General features: G+C 39.8%; 1 long non-coding RNA gene across 1 annotated transcript; it reads left to right on the forward strand.

Moving 5' to 3' along the window:
- Positions 1 to 1,848: 1,848 nt before the first annotated feature.
- On the forward strand, positions 1,849 to 11,052 carry LOC120402291. Its single transcript, XR_005597113.1, has 4 exons — positions 1,849 to 1,896; positions 5,046 to 5,119; positions 9,275 to 9,461; positions 9,561 to 11,052. It is a non-coding gene; the product is annotated as an uncharacterized LOC120402291 (long non-coding RNA).
- Positions 11,053 to 11,495: the final 443 nt, after the last annotated feature.

Consider the following 11,495-nt stretch of genomic DNA (forward strand, 5'->3'; position numbering starts at 1 on the left):
GGACACTTATTAGATTGATTCAGCCCTGATTTTTGTGGGATTTTAATGACTAATTTTGATCTCCATCTTATGGCTTGTGTTTCCATTTGACACATATACTATATTGTGGTAATGTTTCACTCCAATTAGTATTGCATTGTCAAATAATTAACAAAATTGAACCTAAAGTATATGAATGAAAATGATAACATGATTAATAACAAATAGAAACTAAAAAAAAATCTAATCAAATTCTATTGAATAGAGTCTTCTTTATATCAAAATCCAATGTGCCCTTTTAGGAGAAAAAACATATTATTTTTTCATTTCTTTGCCAAGAGCCAGCAAAGAAAAATAACTATCATGTACATTTTCAAAGTAGCAATGGAGGTTGCAAAATTACTGCTTGCATTGGTTTGAATACCTGGCTCCTACTAAACAATGAGAAGCCAAATGTTAGAAGGATAAGTAAACTGTTGTAGCAGCTATTCAATTTTACTGTCTATCAATCCATTCATCTATACATGCAATAATAAAATACATCACCATGGTCACTATTATGAAGTTTATGTGCTCTTCCTGTTGGAGTATCACAGTCATGGGAGAAACAAATAAACAAATTATGTGTGTGAGGGATGCAATTTATAATTATCATTTACAGAAAAAACATTCTAAAAAGATGCTTTAAAAAATTACAAGTCCTGATGTTCAATTTATTGCTAAATATGGCTGTGACCCAATGATAAAAAACTGTTTGTGGACTAAATTATATATTATCAGGCAAAACAATGGGAACATGGAGTGCTACAGGTATGAATAGGCATCTTGTGGTTGGCTTTTGCATTGTATGAGCATATTTGTCTGTCCAATGATGAAAAAAAGAGCCAGAAGGACTATAGTCAGAGTGTGACACACTCAGAACCGTAAGCCACTGTTTTACCCCTCTGTCTCAGCAAGAGAGAACTTTGTTGGAGCTTAAATGGTGTGTCAGCACCCCACCAGCAAACTCCTTGAGATTCTTCCAGTCTAAAACTTTCCTTGAAAGTAATATTCAGTGAACTCCAGTTGCTGAATTCCCCAGCGACCTGTCTCCACAGTGTCCAGTCCCTCTCCCTGGACACTCACAGAAATGACCAAGTTCACTTCCTCTAAAGAGACAGTGTACACAACAGCCTGTTAGCACAGCTAAGGACACACATTTCATTTTGAGATACAGCATTGAGATGGCTTATAGTAAAACTAAGAGTATGTTTATTATTAAAGAACATAGATTTGACTGATACTAAGCAGAAACAACAGAAACAGAAAATGGTTACAAATGGAACACAATAAAATATACTTTCTAGTTTCCAAGACGCAACTTTAGCGAGCTACAATCTTTGCTTAGACAGCTTTCTCACTCACATCAAGATACCAGCACCTCCAGCCGATCCAGAATAAGAGGGTGCTGTCCCCTAAGTGGCACTTTGTTTATCTTATATGTAAATTGACCTTTGCCTGTAATCAAGCTGGTCAGATAGGTGAATCCACATTTTCTAGGTTAGGCTTGTTTATCCACTGCCTCCAAAACATATTTTAGGACCATATTTGCCGCACAGATACATAACCTTTGTGATAGACCCAGGCCAGTTGGGTACAGTAGACTAGCAGAAGGCAGATATACTGGCCACTGGATTAACAGTTTTCTGTTCCCTGACTGACCAGAGCAGGGGCTGCCTGCTCCAGACTAATGAAAACACCTGACTCTAATTAACCTGCAAAGAGTTAGGTGAGCCCATTAAGCTAATGTGACCATCTGACTTTAATTAAGGCCCCGCAGATACTATAAAAAGGGCTCACTCCAGTCAGGCAGAGGGGAGCCAAGGGAGAGGAAGTGTGGCTGAAGGGCTGGTTAATGAAGACACCCTCAAACCATCGGTAAGGGAGCCCTAAGGTAAGGGTGAAGAAGGGAGAAGCCGGAGAGCTGTGGGGAAGTGGTCCAGGGAAATGTAGCAACTGTGGCAGTGAAAGGTTGGCTGCCAACAGCTGCTACCGTTAGGGTCCCTGGGCTGGAACCTGGAGTAGAGGGTGGGCCCGGGTTCCCCCCAACCCACCACTACAGGAACATCTCCTGGGAGGGGAAGTCAGGCCCCTGTCAGGACAGGAGGCTAAACTGTTCTGAAATAAGCCCCCAGGGACAACAGAGACTGTGGGAGTTCTCTCACCAACCTCCTTGCAGCCTATGATGAAAAGGGCTCAGTAGACTATAACCCTGGCCCTAGAGAGAGAAGGGCTACGTGGAGGGTCACAGTGAGCCACTGAGGCTAGCATAAACCGCCTGGAAGCATAGGACTCATGGGGACAAGGTCAGAGATCTGCCACACCTTTTATACACAACCTGTACATACATCACACACTGATATTCATAAGAGCATGGTCTCAGTTTTTATGATATATTATAAGCTGTTGTTTGGCTAAATATTGGGACAACTGTGCTGAGTGTGCGATTAGCTTTTAGGGTCAAACCTTGTCTAGCTATTACTGAAGCTCTTTTGCATATAGGACTTAGTGTAGAATGACTCATGTGAGTAAGGCAAGCTGCCAGATTGGGACCTACATGGTGAGTAATAATATAGGAACATATGATACAGGACAGGAAGGGACCTCCTGGCTCCTTGTGTTCAGTCACCTGCTATCACAGGTATCTACCATATAATTCCAATCATGGACTTATGAAGATTCATCTTAAAACTAATGAATATATAATACACAATATAGTTAAAAGACCATCCATGTTTATATATTAACAAAATTACTGGAATTAGGAGAATACTGAGTGTAAAAAAATCCTATAAAGTGAGGGTCTGACTGAAAGTTCAATGAATGGGACTCTTTCTAGTGGCTTCAAGTGACTTTGAATCAGTTCTTTAGAAGAAATATTGCTTTAGAAAGTACCTCAAAAATTAATACATACTAGTACATCATTCTGTACCAATGGGTTTTTTTAAATAACTCAGCCAGTAAGAACTTAACAAGGAGTTTTCATATAAGTAGCTGAGAAAACAGGATGTTAATAATAATACATGGTCGTTTTATTAAAGAGGTATGTGTCCTTTCACCTCTAAATCCTTATGCTAAAGCTGGTCAAAAAATGATAACATTTTTTCATGGACAGTTTTGAAATATTTTTCATTCATAGGTATAAACATGATTTTTCATTTCTCTGAAATGTATCACAAATTTTTTCTTGAAAATATTCATGTTTTGGAATTTTTCATATTTTCTCCCTTTCTCTCCATTTTTTTCCTTTCTCTTCCCTATTTCCTCTTTTTCCAGCTTACCACTGGAAAATGGAAAAAATACAAAAAGGGGAAATGGAGGGAGAGTATATATATATATATAGAGAGAGAGAGAGGTAAATATAGATACAAATATAGATAGAAATGAAAAATTATGACAAAATCTAATACCCCCAAAACTACAACCAAAAATGAGATTATCTGGACTATTAATGCATTGTGTAAGGGAAAACTAAGAGTAACTGGGCTGAGCTCCTCACCTCTTCTTTGGCTCCTTTACACCAGGTAAAATGTCTGCAGTGGTATACAGGGGCTCCAAAGCTCCATATCCAGTTAGGGGTGGATTCCCCAGGCACAGATACTGTGGGGTACAGATATAAAGTTGCGTCCATCCTTAGTACCTCTTCACAAGATAGCACAATGGGAAGGGCGTACCTAACAGTGTAGTCGAGGGTAAACTTGCGTAAGCTAAGTTTACTCACTTTTCATTTGGAGAATATGGAGTTTAGGTAAGTTTACCCACATTTTTTTTTACCACTACAACACTGGGTGTGCCAGCATGCCACTCTGACGATTCCAGGCAGTGCTGCAGCCCATAGGGTAGCTGCCATAACTTACACAGAACCTCAGGGCTGTCTAAATTATGTCAGGGACCTCTCCAACCCCTGGAGCAGCATGGGATCAGAAAGGGCCTAAAGATGGCTTAAAGCCACCATAACCCCCTTCTCCTCCTTGGCAGCATGTTCTGTGCTCTTAGAGATGCAGCACAGAATCTGACCCCCTTAGCTAGCAGAACACCAATCTTGAGACTTGTGTGGAGCACATTTGCTCATAGCCCCAAATGCTCTTAAGTATTAGTGTTAAAATGCTATGCCTACAATCACCACTGACAGTCCTGATGTTTCTAATAGATATGTCGATTGCAATGTTACCCACATATTAAAAGTAAGTCTAGGCAAAAACTTTATCAACCTAATAACAAATGGAGCTTCTATAAACATTGGCATTGGAGGGAGAGAAGTTACAGAGTATATTTTTAGAATGATGCATTTTTCATTTACCAAAAATCATCAAATTGAATAATCTGAGGAATCAGCATGAAATATGAAAATTCTGTAATCTACTCTACCTTGCAAAGTCATATGCTTCAGTTTGTAATGTGGAAATTCAAGTTTTGAGGTGCACAGTCATTACATAAATTAACTTCAGAGCTGTCTTGCAACATATTTCATGTGTGATATCCCATATCTAATATCATCTTGCTGCTTGGAAAATTAATGAACATCAACAATATAAACAAGTAGAAAGTAAAACACACAAAAAATAAAGAAATTGCAAAGAGGACACTTCCCACTTTTTATTTCTGTTAGGTCTTAGGGCACAATAATGTACTTTTGATTCATTTTATTTTGGAATTACAATATAATATAAATTCCAGTCTGAATCATTTGCTTTCATTCTAATGTGATGAATATGGCTACCTAGAATAATATGCATTCAATTGACCAGAACTAATAACTATTTAAATGCAACTTTGATACTGTCCCAAAATTCCAGTGGAATATGTTTGTCCACCAGCAAGTGTGTGTATAAAATTGACATTGTGAAATCCAAAACCTGAAATTTGCCTTTTAGCAAACACGAATGAATTGCATATAAAAGTATGAGCTGCTAATAAAAATATAGACTGTATAAACTCTGCAAAACCATTCTTATAGACATCATATTGTCTGAGGAAAAAGCTTTTGTAGCTAAAATTGCTTGTATTTATATCTCTTTTCCAATCAGAAAATAAAGACTATTTCAGTAGTGGGTAGAAGATTCCTGGCATCTCCATTGAAACACAGGCATTAAGAGGACTGGTAACTTTTCACATTTTTTTTTCTATCTCAGAGCAGCCAGTCACAACTTGTTTCAGAATGATGATTTGTAGCAGTGTAGTTTTCAAAGTGCTGGAGTAGGCACGGATTTACTAGGCAGTGCATATTCAACCTTGTTACAGCACAGAGATTAGCTTCAACAGAGATCAACTCTCTAACCTTGGAGAAAGCTGATATTACTTGTGTTGTCTTTTCGACATCCATAGTTGTGGTTTATATGTTCCTTGCACTGTATAGTATAATTAGTTTTGGTGCAAGATGCTAATCTAAGATCTAGAATAGCCCTTATTCACACAAGTCATCCAACTGACCCCAATGGGACTGTTCACTTTGGTAAAGGCTTGTCTGAGTTCTGACAACTGAGAATTCAGTTGCCTCTTCAAAGCTAAAAGATTTCAATCACCCTTAAAATTGGTATGGATCTTCAAGAAAAAGAGGTAGACATAGAAGTCTAAGTATGACTGAGACTCAGACTTTCAGGGCCATATCCTGAGGGGACTGCTTCTGATGCAGGAATGGTTTGGGGATAGAGATGCCTGTCCAGCCCACAGGAGAAACGTAGAGCAGCCTCAAGTCTTCAAGGGTATGTCTACACTTGGAGGTGGGGGAATGATTCCCAACTGGAGCAGACATAATTGCACTAGTTCTCATTGAGCTAGAGTGCTAAACATAGTAGTGTAGTTGCAGAAGCACAGGCATGGCGAGCAGTGCATGGGCTAGTTGCTCCCAGTGCAAACCCACCCAAACCCTGTGGGCAAGTACTTGGGGGGAGAGGGAGGGCTAGCCTGTGCCACTGCTTGCTGCTGCCCATGCTACTGCAGCTACACTATTATTTTTAACATGCTAGCTCAGTGAGAGCTATGAATCACACCCCCTGTTGCAGACATAGCCTAAACTGTTCCAGGCACGTACCCTGGCCACACCCTTTACGGCAAGGAGCTGGGGAGTGATGCAAAGCTAGCATAACCAGTTCTGCATGATCTCAGGATTCCACTATGCACAGGAACCATTGACTGGTAAACCTAGCCTCTGCCGGCTTTGGCATGCTCCAGATCTGGTCCTGAGTTTGCATCAGCTCTCTCCATGTTTCTCCTCACTGAATATTCTGTTGGAAGCTATGAAAAGTTAGTTTGGATATTTTGCAAACCTAGACAAATGCTGCAAAAACAATTTGCAGAAATAGGTCATGCACACGTTTAAACAAATTCACTTCCCTTACATTTGCACCCCTTTACATTGACTTTTTGTGAATACTTGCGCAAGTAAGTTTTCTGTCAGGAATGTCTGCAGAAACAGCAACAGTGAAGTATTATCTAATAGTGGGTAATATTTGCAGAAAGTAAGTTTTGAATTCCTAGCCATCATAGATGACAGAAGCTCCCTTTGAAGGGGGTCAGAGGTGCATACTGAACCTAAATATGCTAAGAACCATACTAAAGATGCTGAGCCTGTATGCCCCATGAGAGTTATTTCTTTCTATATATGACACATCCCACACCAAACTGTGCACTTCTCAGTGTTTTGGTGGGACTGAAAGAACATTTGTGGCTTTTGGTTTATTTAAACATGTATGAGAAAGAACCAGTTCTCTCCTCTTCTCGTCTCTGAATGCTCATGCTCTGCACTGGGAATGGGGAAGGGGGGGCAGGGGGAAGTCAGGGTGTCAGGGATAGAAAGGGGAATTAGTGTAGGTGTCTTCTGTGGGGAGTGAGGGGAGCTACTGGGTGTTGCTGGGGGGAGATGGCTGGGCTTGGGAACTGGGGTCCTTGCAATTCGTATCCCCCTTGCCAGGAGTAGCTGCTTCTGGTCCAGGCCTGATCACCCCAGTTCCTATCTGTTCCATGGCCCGGCTCTGAAGTGTGTGGCAGCCTTAGCATCTGTTCCAGCCCCTTTGAGTCCTGCGGTCTTCTCTGCCCCCAGCAGCTTTCTTGCCCTGAGCAGACTGATCCACACAGTTTGTGACATGTGGGGGTGGAAACATAAATCAGCTCCCATAATATTCTATTGGAGGGCACTAGCACGCCCCAACCCCTTGGTTCTGTCACCCTCGATTAACCTGATTCTAAGAGTTGGGCTTATCCAATCAGGGAACAGAAATATATAATTTGACCTACCCATATAATGTAAACTGCTCTCTAATTTCTCATTTTGAGGAGCTAATAATCATAACAAACTGCTTGCAAATGCTCTACAAATCAAGATTTATTCACCAGAATTACCCAGTATATAAAATTTCCAATAAGCAATACACTGGAGTAAATTGCAGAAAAAGAAGAAAAATGCGTCTAATAAACTATTCATGGTGAATGATTTTTACAACTCTGATATTTAGCAACACTTGCACAGAGTGGAGCTTCACGCCCTTTCTCCAGGGCCTGTGAGAATAAAAAACAAAGCAGAGCACACATATTTGGTTATAATTGTAACACCATTTCTGGAAACTAAAATGAATGGGAGGACATTCAACCAGATTCAGATTCTATCTGCAACAGGATTGACACCTCCTCACAGTGTGAACAGGAGATTCAGAGACAGTGTGGTCCCAAAGTTAAGGCATTGGAATGGAAGTCAGGACATCCTATGAGACTGACCTTGGGCAAGTCACTTCATCTCTCCATGCTTCTGTTTCCCCTCTTGCCCTTTGTATTTTGACTCTAGATTGTAAACTCTTTACCGCAGCGACTGCCTCTTACTATGTCTTTGTCTAGTGCTTTGCACAATGGGACCCTCATCCCAGTTGAAGCCTCTAGGTGTTACTCTAATTCTAATACTATAATCTCTATTTTCCAGGGTATTCTCCTTCTTCTTCCTAGAGTTGGAAAATGAAATCAGTGCTTTGAGGCCAAGTGGCCAAGAGTGTTTTTATTCTCAATTATTTCTTTTCCATTTAGGGCCTGATTCTGATCTCACTTCACTCCCACACTACAACTATAAAAGCTTTTTGATGCCAGTGAGTGACACCAATATAAATGCAATGTCAGTGTGTGAATGGGGCCCTTAGTCTGAAAAAGTAAAACCACAAAAAATTAGTGTTTGCTAGTGGTGCCAGTTGTTTTTCATACAGCTCTAATAGGAGTAAGGCTTGGAGCTAAAGTCTGTTCTCAGCTACTCTTTTGTAAATCTGAAACCACTCCAGTGCAGTTCATTCTCGAGGGTGTGGCTGGCATCCTGAATTTTGCTCACAGTACCTTCCCAAATAAACATGTTGCACAAATTGTCTGATATATGTAATTAGTTCTCATTGTCTAGTGTGAGAAGCAAATTTTATGCAACTGGGACAGTTTTTTTCCCCAGCACCTAATAAAGGACTGTGCATATTTTATAGGGCCTTCCTTCAGGCAAACAAAGCTACTGATCCTGGGGAATGGTCCATAGATATCAGCTTTTATTTCTGCTCTTTGTTATTTGCCAATTGTGGCATTTTTTTTAGCAACTCTGAAGTTAAAAATTGTCCTGCCAGAAATTCATATATTTTTAGTTTCCTTGACTCATGCTTGAATTACTGAGGTTTTTGCACACTGCTCTTCTCACAAGGGGCAGCCTTTAGATTAATGGACAGCACTAATCTCACTCCCATTTTGCAGCTATTTTAGTGAATTACATGCAATCATTCATGATTCATGTAAACTGGCTCCCCACAGCTTTATTAATCTTCTATATTCAGAACTTTGAGGCACCTTCTATGATGAGTAATTTCCATTTATTTGCCAGCCACTGTATTTCTTGCATTATAAAATATTTCTATTTAGGAATGATCAGTCACAGCACCTCTGTCAGGAAATCTAGTGAATTAGGGGTTATTTCATGCAAGGATGGGAAACAATAGGTGAAATATTGTCCCTGTTGACTTCACAGGAGGCAGGATTTCACCCAATGGGTCCAATCCTGCACGTTTGGTTTCAGTGTATGTTTTGCTGAGGTAAGGTCCATAGAGTAAGTAGAGCCTTTGAGGCCTATCAAGTATGACATCCTGGGTCCTCCAGGTATTGAGATCACTAGATTCCATCTTAAAAATAGGAACATTCCCAGCAATTCTTGTTGCAAAGAGTGTCTTGAAATGTAATCAGTGCAAGGGTGGAACATTTGGCCGGTTTTTCCCCCTAAAGGGATCTCTCTGTTATTCGTGGTCCCCTTTAGAGCTACACTCAATTTTTGAGAAGACTCCTGACCAATTTCCAGACTTTCAGGCTATCCCAGGAGTGCTATGGCTGCCCCAGGCTCATTGTACTGCTACCCCATAGCTACTTGCATTGATTCTCAACCTCTCTGGGAAACTGCCATTGGTCCTATGACCACAGGAAAGGACAGCCTAGAAGAGTGGCTGGTGAGTAAATGCTTGTGCATCTTTCATTCAGCCTCCTTGTGTATGTCCATTATGATACAGTCTTTAATTATAAGATCACATGCTATTTTTTTCCTACAGGTCCCCTGCCTGATAGAGCTATGCAGACACACCAACGAAGCATCTGGGCTCTGCTTTTCCTGCTGTAGGGGACACTGGAGACAATCACAAGACCCTCAAACAATTATCTTGCTGATCTTCCCCAAAACCCTACAGCCAGTTTGAAGCATAAGTGTATGATCACAATGAACAAGAACCAAGTATGTTGGAGTGGGGCTGAAAAACTGTGCTGCAGACCTACTTGAAAATGCTGAAGCTGGCTGTGATCATTACTTCAGATATTACACAGTTGTGTTTTTGCTTCCTGGAAGCACTGACCACCTGCTGATTTCACCACAGAAGTCTTTGTTGATTTGTAGCTATTTACATACTGTAACAAAAGCAGTGATTGGCCTTTTGGTTAGAGGGAGCATTCATAAGATCCCATTGTTTTCAATTGCTTTTAGGACATGGGAACTTTCCTTAGATGCTACATGATCAATCTGCGCTGACATAAAGGTAATGCCTTGTAAGGCTTTAAAACAGGTTTGTTGACATGCTTTGGGCAGATATTTAGCAGCTCTTATGATGATGACTCATATGCTAGCTTTTGCAGTGATTGATAATATCACCGTCTAGTTTATTCACCAAGAACATTGACTGATTTTAGTAATATATTTCACAACATCAGATCCTGCAAAATGCAAATCAGTGCCAAAGTTCAGTTAAACAGTTATAAATAAATTGAAACCACTGCTAACCAGATCAAAATAACATTAGGAAGCTTTGTGAAGAGCTAATTGGGACCATCATGTGGATAATATTACATCATACAGTAACTAGATATACAGTTTCTTTAATCTTATGAAATAGAAATAACATATTCATATGTGGGGTAGAATATTCCCAATGGAATTTGAAAGGCTTGGAATATGAGTGTGCAAACATTTAATTATGGTTTCTAAACTGGTTCCATTTTAAAGAAATTTCCATTCGCAACGGGGCCATGTTCAGTGAAAAGAGACTCACTTGCAAGCAAAATTGCTTTAATCAAGAATACACATGTAGTTTTTTATTAGACCAAACAACTCTGGGCAAAATCTTCAGCAGGTGTAAAGCAGCATACCGCTACTGAAGCAATGGAACTAAGTTGATTTACTCCAGCGGCGGAGCTTTGTTCATGTATAGAACTATCAGTGACTGACATAGGAAAGAGGATATTGGGCCAAATCCTCAGTTGGTGTAAATCAGCATAGCTCCATTTTCATTAGTTAATATCTGCCCATCAGTAAATGAGGACGCAGAGTCATAAGAGAGAGCAAAAAATGTGTTTGTATAGGTCCTAGAAAATTACTATTTACTGTGGCAAAGTGCATGAGTAATTTAGTGGTACTTAAAGCAATTTAATGTTTTTTAAATAATAATCTACTCAAACATGAGTGGGCTCCTTCAAATAGAAACTTGGACCTGATTCTTATCTCATTCACATCACATTTTTTCAAGTTATTTTACTCTTAGTTTACAACAAGAGTTATTTGCTATGCAAACGCTATATATATATATGGCACAGTATACACATTTTAAATAATAGCAACAATCCCTCCCCCTCAGGCAGATATTGACATTTGTAAGGTACAGTAGATGAAATTCCAGACCAAGAAACCTTGCGACTGTCATGTTAACCATATGCAAGAATGTAAATGAAATATTTCTAGGTTACAACAAAAAAGAGGTTTGAGAATTTGATGTTAAATAAACTTCAAGTCAGTATTGTTTATCTGTGAAGAGTGAACATGTGGACTTCCTCTGTTTTACACTGAAAGCTCATACAAATATTATAAAACGGAAGGTTACTTAATGATGATTGTGGTCCTTGTTCTCCTCCCAAAGTTGAAGTAGCGACTATATGTTGAGCATTGATGTGGTCTGGGACTCAAGACTTCTAAGCTGTAAGCTCTGCCACTGACTTGCTATGTG

Source organism: Mauremys reevesii, linkage group 3 (assembly GCF_016161935.1).
Source record: "Mauremys reevesii isolate NIE-2019 linkage group 3, ASM1616193v1, whole genome shotgun sequence".
Classification (NCBI taxonomy): domain Eukaryota; kingdom Metazoa; phylum Chordata; order Testudines; family Geoemydidae; genus Mauremys; species Mauremys reevesii.